The sequence below is a fragment of the Herpailurus yagouaroundi genome, unplaced genomic scaffold (assembly GCF_014898765.1).
Source record: "Herpailurus yagouaroundi ecotype Mexico unplaced genomic scaffold, PumYag 28, whole genome shotgun sequence".
NCBI lineage: Eukaryota > Metazoa > Chordata > Mammalia > Carnivora > Felidae > Herpailurus > Herpailurus yagouaroundi.
Genome location: NW_024412376.1, coordinates 158,948,450 through 158,958,712, shown reverse-complemented (window position 1 = coordinate 158,958,712; position 10,263 = coordinate 158,948,450). Strand labels below are relative to the sequence as shown.

The following is a 10,263-nucleotide window of genomic DNA, read 5'->3' as shown; positions in this document are numbered from 1 at the left end:
AAACCCCTCTATAAGCTGGGCTGGACCATATGGATACATTGGGGTTGTGTATCCCTTGAGTGTAAGTCTTTGCCTGGAGACCAGCACAAACAGTTTCCTTTGATTCTTCCTGTCCCTACCCCACCTCCTGTCCTGCATGACGCTTTGGGCATTAATGAGTGAAGAAAGCATGAGAGCACCTAGGGTCTGGCAGTACTGGGAGGAAACAGAGGAAAGAGGTCAGTGATAGTTTTATGCGTAATTCTGTCTTTCCTCATCAATGCCATCTTCCAGTTTCCTGACCCCTTTTTTGTGAGCTTGAAACTCCATATTCTTTTTCATCCATGCCCTAGAACTTCGTCTTCAAAAGTTAGGTTTTCTCTCTTTCTCCTTTTCCTTCTCCTCCTGCTTCTCCTCCTCCTCCCCCCCATCACTTCCTCCCCCTCCTCCTTTGATGGGGGAAGAGAAGGTAGAGTAGAAGGAAGAAGCCATATTCCTGTCTTGGGGAATCGAGTGTAGCGAGTAATTTGATGAGGAGTGGGCAAGAAGTCTAAATCTTTCTCCATAGTTTAATGTTTATCCCTTTGCCTTGACCCCATTTTCCTCAACCAGAGGGACTGAGGGTATTTAATCCTTAGGTAGGATTGATTCTAGAAATGGAACAGGAACATGGAAGAAGGAGCAGGGGAAAGAAGCCAGGACTGCTAATCAAATATCCACTCCCATTCTGACTGAGCTTTGCTCAGATAGTAGGAGACAAACTGTTTTAGATTCACTTATTTTATGCTGATGTATGAATGTCAGGTGATCCAGCTGTGCTAGGATGTTTGTATTTCATCAAATTATTGTTACTAACCACCATCTTTAAATAGCAAATTAGTGAGAAGAATGATGAAGAAAAGAAGGAACTCACATTATTGAGCACGTATTTTGTGTCCGGCACTGAATTTGGACTCCTCCCTATATAGTCTTGTTGAACCCAACTAAGCTAGGGAAGCAGGTAAGATTATTTTCATTTTACTGATGAAGGATGAAAAGGCACCATAAGACACCATGCCCTTTGTGTCAGGCAAACTTGCTGAACCCACTTGTTAGTTCACATAGTTTTTTAGGTGATTCCTTAGGATTTTATGTATATACAATCAAATCGTCTGTGAATTAACATAATTTTACTTCTCCTTTTCTAATCTGGATGCCTTTATTTTTTTCTTTGTATCTAACTGCTCTGCCTACAACCTCAAGTACAATACTGAAATGGAAGTGGCAGGGGTGGACATCTTTGTGTGGTTCTTACTTTTAGGAGAAAAGCTTTGTCTTTCACCAATAAGTATCATGTTCATTGCAGGATTTTGAAATACACCCTTATCAGGTTGAGGACCTTTCCTTCAATTTCTACTTTGTTGAGATTTTTATTTATTTATTTTTTAAATCAGGAAAGAATTTTGGATTCTGTCAAATGTTTTTTTTCCCCTCTATCTGTTGAGATGGTCATGTGGCTTATGTCTTTGTTTGATTAATATAGTGGGTTACGTTGACTTATTTTCATATACTGAACCAGCTTTGTATTTCTAGGATAATTCATGATGTATAATCATTTTTATAGGTTGCCAGATTCAGTTTGCTAGTATTTTTTTTTTTTTTAGTATTTTTCATCCATATTCATGAGGAACATTGGTCCATTGTTTTATATTCTTGTGATATTGTTGTCTAGTTTTGGTAGTAAGATAAAAATGGCCTCATAGAATAAGCTGGGAAATGTTTTTTTCCTTCTACTTTTTGGAAGGTTTCTGAAAGATTAAGGATTGATGTTAACTCATCTTTAAACATTTGTAAAATTCATTAATAAAGTCAGCTGGGCCATGGGTTGTTTTTATATGAAAAGACATTTTGTTATCATTTTGCTACATAACATAGTAGTGAATATACTCAATTGCCTTTTCTCAAATGGCAAATGAGACAAAAGATAACATCTTTTTGATTCCTGAAAACCTCAGTATCATCTGTCTTTTGGAGGATCCAGGTTCCTACGACATCTATGATACTGTCCACGAGGATACCAACAGTGCTTAGTAGTAAAGAACATTTTGCTAAGTAGTTCTGTCATAGGTCCTTACTCAAAATGTTCATTTTTTTTCTTCTCATCTGGTGTTCAGCACTCGATCATGTTTTCTTCATTATTACGCACAAGATCTGGCTGAGGGATAGGTTTTGTATGTTTATACAGAATGTCCACAGAGGGTGGTGGCACACTTTCATCCTGCCATCAGATGTCATAGCAAGCTCTACTTTGCAATGATAGTCATCTGGAAGAGAAAGTACATAAATTTATGACAAACACAATATAAAGCTCCATTTTGAATTGGAAATGAATGTTTTCAGATAGTTCTGTTTGATATGGCCACTTTACTGCTGTTAATGCCATGGTAAATCAAGATGTTTATCAGGGGTGTGAAAGAAGATGATCTGAATAGAAACTGAGTTTAAAATCTGCTTCCAGGCATACTTATGTTCATCCTTGACAGCCTCTCACTTCGAGCCCGCCATCTTACCTCCTTGATTTTTGTGTTTTGGTTTTTGTTTTTTGATTTTTTTTAATAAGTTTTTAAACAAGTAATTTAATCTCTCACTTGGTTATCAATCTATTAATATTTTTTAGTTCTTCTTGAATCAGTCTCAGTAGTTTGTCAGTAGGATTTTGTCCATTTCATCTTGGTTGTATACTTCATCGGTAAAGTTGTTTATAGTATTCCCTTATGATCTTTTTCATTTCTGTAAAGTAGGTAGTGATGCCCCATCTTTCATTCCTGATTTTTGGAATTTGAATTTCCCCTCTCTCTATTTTCTTTCCCTTTTTGCTTTGGTTTCAGTTTGTTCTTCTTTTTTAGTTTCTTAAAATGGGAAGTTGGTTTATTTAGTTGAAATATTTCTTTTTTTTAAAAAAACAGTCATTTATAGCTATAATTTTTCTCAAAGCACTACTTCAGCTGAATCCCAAAGATTTTTACATGTTGTGTTTTTGTTTACATCCATCTCAAAGTATTTTCTAATATTCCTTCCAATTTCTTCTTTGATCCATTGGTTATTTAGGAGTGTGTTGATTAATGTCACAAATTTTTAGGGGCACCTGGATGGCTCAGTCAGTTAAGCATCCGACTTTGGCTCAGGTTATGATCTCACAGCTCCTGAGTTCAAGCCTTGCATCGGGCTCTGTGCTGACAGCTTAAATAGAACCTGGAGCCCCCTTCAGATTCTGTCTCTCTCTCTCTCTCTCTCTCTCTCTGCCCCTCCCCCACTCATGCTCTGTCTCTCTCCTCCAAAATAAATAAACATTAAATTCACAAATTTTTCAATTTCTCAAGTTTTTTTTGTGATTGATTTTCAGTTTCATTCCATCGTGCTGGGGGAGTAATACTTTATAATTTCAGTTCTTTTAGATTTATTGAGGTTTGTTTTCTGGGTTGAATATGGTCTAGTCAGAAGAATGTTTTATTGTACAGTTGAGAAGAATGTGTATTCTGCTTCTGTTGGGTAGCATTCTGTAAATGTCTGTTAGATATGGTTAGAGTTGTTTAAGTCCTCTATGTCCTTACTGATCTTCTGCCTATTTGCTCTATCCATTATTGAAAATGGGGTATTGTTGAATGATCTATTTCTCTCTTTAGTTTTATCAGTTTTTTTTCTTCATACATTTTGGAGTTCTCTTGGTAGGTGCATATATGATAGCAATTGTTATGACTTCTTTATGAGTTGACCATATTTATTATTATAAAATGTTCTTCTTACCTCTAATAACAATTTTTTTTGTTATGGTCTATTTTGTCTGATCTCCATACAGCGACTCTTACTCTCTTTTGGTTACTCCTTGCGTGGTATATCTTCCCCTCCACCCCTCCACAATTTTTAAACATTCAACCTACTCATATCTTTTCTACAACTGTGGAGTTGATCATATGGTTTCTCCTTCTTTATTCTGTCTATATGGTGAATTACATTTATAGATTTTTGAGTGTTATACCAACCTTGCATTCATAAGGTAAATCCTACTTGTTCATGATGAATTATGCTTTCAGATTATTGTTACATTCAATATGGTTATATTTTATAGGAGCTTGTTGCATCTGTATTCACAAAACGGTAGTTTTCCGGTGTCAGAGTAATATCCGCCTTATAAAATGAATTCAGAAGTATTCCTTACTTCTCTATTTTCTGAAAGTGTTTATGTAAGATTGGCATTATTTTTTTTCTAAAGATTTGATAAATTCACCAGTAAAATAGTCACCTGAGTTTGGAATGCTTTTTTTGGGGAGGGACTGGTTTTTTGAGTATTTTAATGCAAAATTCAATGTCTTTAAGAAATACACAGCTATTTTAATTTTCTCTTTCTTCTTGTATCAGGTTACCAAGTTTGTGTCTTTTGATAAATTTGAACATTTCACCTAGGTCATCAAATTTGTTGTCATAGAGGTGTTCATGACATTCTATTATTGTCTGTTTAATGTCCATAGAATGTTCAGTGACATTCTATTTTATTTTTGATATTAGAAATTTTTGTATTTTTTGGTAAGTCTAGCTAGAGGTTTATTATTTGTATGGATCTTTTTAAACTAGCAGTTGATGGTTTCATTTATTTTTCTTTATTGTTTGCTTTTTCATTCCATTGATTTAAACTTTTTATTACTTGTTTCCTTGTACTTTGGATTTCAGTTTTTTTCCCTAGCTTGTTAAAGTGAAATCTAAGATAACTGATCTTAGATGTGTTAAACATTTTCAACATATGCATTTAATGCTACAAAATTTCTTCTAAGTACTGCTTTATTTGCATCTCACAAAGTTTCACTCATTTTGAAGTATTTTCCTGATTTCCTTTTTCAAATTTTATTTGAAAAATGGATTCTTTTGAAGGGATTGTTTTTCCAGATCTTTGGGATTTTCCTAATATTTTTCTGTGTTTGAATTTTAATTCTGTTGTAGTCAGAGAAAATAGCATGTATGATTCTCATCCTTTGCAATTTATTAAGACTTGTTTTATGGCCCAACATATGGCAGATCTTAGTGAATTTTCCATATACACTTGAAAAGTATCTACATTCTTTGTTGTTTGGTAACTTGTCTATAAATGTCAGATTAAGTTGGAGGTAAATGTTGCTTACATCTTCTAGTAGACCCTATTCTGTCTAATTTATATATTAATTACTAGAAAAGTGTTGAAATCTCCCCTATAACTGAGAATCTGTCTACTTGCCTTTTAGTTCTATCTGTCTACACATTTAGGATTGTTAGGCCTTCCTGATATATTGAACCTTTTGTTATTATGAGATGTTCCTCTTTATCACTCACTAGCAATATTCCTCATCTTAAAGTCTACTTTGTCTGTTAATAGAGTCGCTCAATTTTCTTTTTAAAAAATATTTATTTTTTTTAAAGTTGGCTCTGGGGTGCCTGGATGGCTCAGTCGGTTAAGTGTCCACCTTTGGCTCAAGTCATGACCTCATAGTTTGTGGGTTCAAGTCTTGTGTTGGACTCTGTGCTGACAGCTTGGAGCCTGGAGCCTGCTTCTGATTCTCTGTCTCCTTCTCTTTTTGTCCCTCCCCCCACCCCTGCTCTCTTTCTCTCTCTCAAAAATGAATGAACATTAAAGAAAAAGAATAAAGTAGGCTCCACACCCAACATGGGGCTCAAACTCATGACATCAAAGTCAAGACTCACATGCTCTACTGAGCCAGTTTTATTATTAGTGTTTGCACTGTGTATCATTTTGTACCTTTTACTTTTATGATGTACTACTTTTAAAAACAGTCTACTTCTGTTCTCCCTCAAGCCTTATAATTTGGTTATAATACAATTTACTTCTGCATGTTACCAACTCTCTGTTGCATTGTGCTTACTTTTTCTTGAAATGATTTCCTTTTAAAGAGTTAACACATGAGGAAAAACTTTCTTCCTTTACACAGATAGTTATCGTTTAGACTTTTCTGAATTATTTTCAGTAGATCCAAGTTTCCATATGGTAGCATTTTCTTTTTGTCTAAATAACTCCCTTTAACATTTTTTGTAGCAGAGATATCCTCACAATAAATTCTTTTAGTTTTTGCTTATCTGAAAACATTTTAAATTACTCTTCACTTTTGAAGGATGTTTTCACTGGATATAGAATGGCATTTTATTTCCCTTTCAGCACTTTAAAGATGTTTTATTGTCCTCTGTCTTGCATTGTTTGTGATATGAAATCTGCCGTCACTCTTATCTTTGTCTGTCTGAATATAATGTGTCATTTTTACCTATGGTTTCTTTTATGATTTTTCTTTTTATCAGTGGGTTGTTGCAATTTGATTGTGATGGGCTTTGGTATGGATTTCTTTGTTTTTATTTTGCTTGGTGGTTGTTGAACTTTTTGACTGTGTGTGTATATAGTGTTCATCATATTTGAATAAATTTTCAGCCATTGTTTTGATAAACATTCTTTTCTGCCTTCCTCCTTTACTCAGGCATTTACTCAGTTGCATTTATATTAGACTACTTGATATTGTCTCTCATTCACTATGGCTCTATTAATTATTTACTGTCTTTTCTCTCTTTGTGTTTAAGTTTGGGAGTTTTTATTGCTGTTTCCAGATCATCCTGATAATTTTTAAACTGTTGCTATCTAATCTATTAATCCCATGCAGTGAAGTTTTCATTTCAGATATTGTATTTTTCAGGGCTAAAAAGCCCCCTTGGTTCTCTTTTGCTTCTCCTATCTTTTTTTCATATTTTTTGGTAAACTTTTAAAAAATATACATACAGATGTACTATTTTAAAGTGCTTCCCTATATATCACATTATCTATGTCATTTCTGGATCTACTTTTATTAGCAAACAGAGTATTGTGTAGGGAATTATTTCTGAAATTTGACGAAAACCTCTCTGTATCTATCAGTTGGTTGTGTGTTTGTCTTCAAATAACAGGATAATCAACTAAGGGTAAATTAACTACATAAAAAAGTAAATAAAGGCTTATTTATCTCATAAAATATATGAAGGTAAGTCATTGCTGGTTCTCATTCAACAGCTCAATGATGTGAAGATTATTGTGATTCTTTTAGTTGTTTTTCTCATGGTTGGTAACCTTATTGTTTCAAGAAAGCTAAAAACCTCTAGGGATTACAGGTGTATTCTAAGTAGGAAAAATACCATACCTCAAATCAATTTTTTTCCTGAAAGTGGTGGTTTCCTGGAAAACCCAGTAGTTTCCCATGTTATTGGCCAGCATGGGGTCACATTACCTCTTCTAGACTAACCGCTTGTCAACTTGAACAAAATTACCATGACTAGATTAGGCCAATGACAATTCTCTTTGGACTGCTAAACTATTTGGGACTCTGCTAGCAGGGGGCTGATAGCCGGGGAAGAGACAGACAGTGTTGTCAGTGCTCTGCCATGACAAAATGTCAGGTTCACTATCAGAATGGCATTTGATCCTGTTATAGGAAACTTGGTGGGAGGGAGGAAGTAGAGTCAAGAGCAGCGCTTGCCATCTCTAACGTTATCTAGACCCTAAACAAGTTAAGAATGGGGAGCCAATTACAAGGCTTTTTTGAACCGTTTAAGTTTTGTGATCTTTTATGCACATAGAGGTAGGTGAGCTGCAGAGTTTTATGCCAGCTGGAGTATCTGGTAGCATAGAAGGAAGGGAGAGTCACAGTAAATTGGAAAAGGTACAAATTTGAGTCACTGTAAAGCTGTTGAGCTCTAGTTTCTTGAAAAATTTTATTGTGAGTCATGTGACCTTGAAAAACTTACCTAACTTCTCCAAACTTCAATTTACTCATCAAAAACTAGAAATAGCAATATAGCTTGTGTGAGGGATTAAGAGAGACACCGTGTCTAGCTGAGAGCACCAGCTCTCAAAGGTTTAGACGTCAGGGCCACTTTACACCCTTCAAAAAGTACTGAGGGCTCCCAAGGGCTTTTGTTCACATTTGTTATAGCTACTGATATTTACCATATTAAAACTGAGAATTAAAAAATATGCACTGTGTATTAATATGCATAGTGATATGCATTTATTAATTCACTAAAAATGAAATAAAAATGCATTGCCTGTTGAAACAAATCACACATTTTTTCATTGTTCTGAATATTTATTTTCACACTTTTACACAAAAATATATTTATTCTTTATCTTTTTGGATTTATTTATTTAAATTCAAGTTAGTTAACATACTGTGTAATATTGGTTTCAGGAGTAGAACCCAGTGACTCATCACTTCCTAACAAGTGCCCTCCTTAATGCCCATCACCCATTTAGCCTATACCCCTACCCACCTCCCCTCCAGCAACCCTCAGTTTGTTCTCTGTGTTTAAGAGTCTTTTATGGTTTGCCTCCCTCTCTGTTTTTATCTTATTTTTCCTTCTCTTCTCCTATGCTCATCTGTTTTATTTCTTAAATTCCACACATGGGTGAAATTGTATGATACTCGTCTTTCTCTGACTGACTTATTTCACTTAGCATAATACCCTCTCGTTCCATCCATGTTGTTGCAAATGGCATGATTTCATTCTTTTTGACCACTGAATAATACTCCTGTGTGCACGCATGCGCGCGCGTGTGTGTGTGTGTGTGTGTGTGTGTGTGTGTGTAGCACATCGTCTTTATCCATTCATTATTTGCTGGACATTTGGGCTTTTTCCATAATGTGGCTATTGCTGAAAGTGCTGCTATAAACATTGGGGTACAAGTGCCCTTATGTATCAGCACTCCTGTATCCCTTGGGTAAATTCCTAGCAGTGCTATTGCTGGGTCATAGGGTAGATCTATTTTTAATTTTTTGAGGAAACTCCACACTGTTTTCCAGAGTGGCTGAACCACTTTGTATTCCCACCAACAGTGCAAAAGGGCTCCCCTTTCTCCACATCCTCACCAACATCTGTTGTTTCCCGAGTTGTTAATTTTAGCCATTCTTACAGGTGTGAGGTGGTATCTCATTGTGATTTTGATTTGTATTTCTCTGAGGATGAATGATGTTGAGCATCTTTTTTTTTTTTAATTTTTTTTTTAATGTTTATTTATTTTTGAGACAGAGAGAGACAGAGCATGAGCAGGGGAGGGTCAGAGAGAGAGGGAGACACAGAATCTGAAACGGGCTCCAGGCTCTGAGCTGTCAGCACAGAGCCCGACGCGGGGCTCGAACTCACGGACCGTGAGATCATGACCTGAGCCGAAGTCGGCCGCTTAACTGACTGAGACACCCAGGCACCCCAGAGCATCTTTTCATGTGTCTGTCAGCCATCTATTTGTCTTCTTTGGAAAAGTGTCTGTTCATGTCTTATGCCCATTTCTTCACTGGATTCTTTGTTTTTTAGGTGTTGATTTTGATAAGTTCTTTATAGATTTTGGATATTAACACTTTATCTGATATGTCAGAAAGAAATCACATTTTAAATGAAAAATAACTATATCTTCCAAAACAAAAAATAATGAGAAGCGTTACATTATTTTACATCTTTGCAAATCTCTCCCGGTTTAGTAGAAGACAGCAGGATTTTCCTAGGTGTTTCTGCATTCAGTCTTTTGTGAAATCATATGACACATAGGGTCCAGAAAATTCCAGCATATACTTGTGGCAGAAGGTGAGTGGAAAGGTCCCACAGTGCTTTGGTATTGTTTTGAAAACAGTTTTGATCTCACAGACTCCTCTCCAGTGTCTCTGGGGGTTCCTGAAGTGATATCGAAACCTGTTGGTTAAGAAAATAACCTCTTCTTCTTAGTAAACATGGGCAAGACCTAAAACACATCTGTGCCTTAGTTTTCAACTCTGTAAAATGGAACTCCTAATACTACCTATTTCACAAGATGCTCTGAGGCTTACGTAAGTTCTCTTGGGATAGTGTGTGAAGTTGAGTAAATGCTCCATCAGTTAGCATGACTCTTCATGAAATGCACAACAAACAGTTTCTCTTCTTTTTCTTTGGGACAGAAGGGACCTTTGAGACATTTTGTTCAAGAAGTGGAAGAAGGCAAAACACTAGGTTTATTCCTAGGGGACCCAAACTTGGATAAAATGACCACTTTGGGAAGTAATGGTGAACTTATACCACCCACATCATATTATAAGTCATTTCTGCAGCCAGTTTCTCCCTTATTTCTTGCAACAGACTGTACACAGGGGAGGCGTATTTATGATCCCCATTTTTACGTACCAGGCAACTGAGATGCTGAGGTTAAATGACTTGCCCAAAGTCAGAAAGATCTAAAGAGAGCCTTTATCTTCTGGTTCTACATCCTGAGCCTTTGAAGCCTCCTGA

At 35.9% G+C, this 10,263-nt stretch overlaps 1 pseudogene; it reads right to left on the bottom strand.

Annotated features, from left to right (window-relative positions):
* Positions 1-1,918: 1,918 nt before the first annotated feature.
* Positions 1,919-2,401, bottom strand: LOC121033865 (39S ribosomal protein L42, mitochondrial-like; annotated as a pseudogene).
* Positions 2,402-10,263: the final 7,862 nt, after the last annotated feature.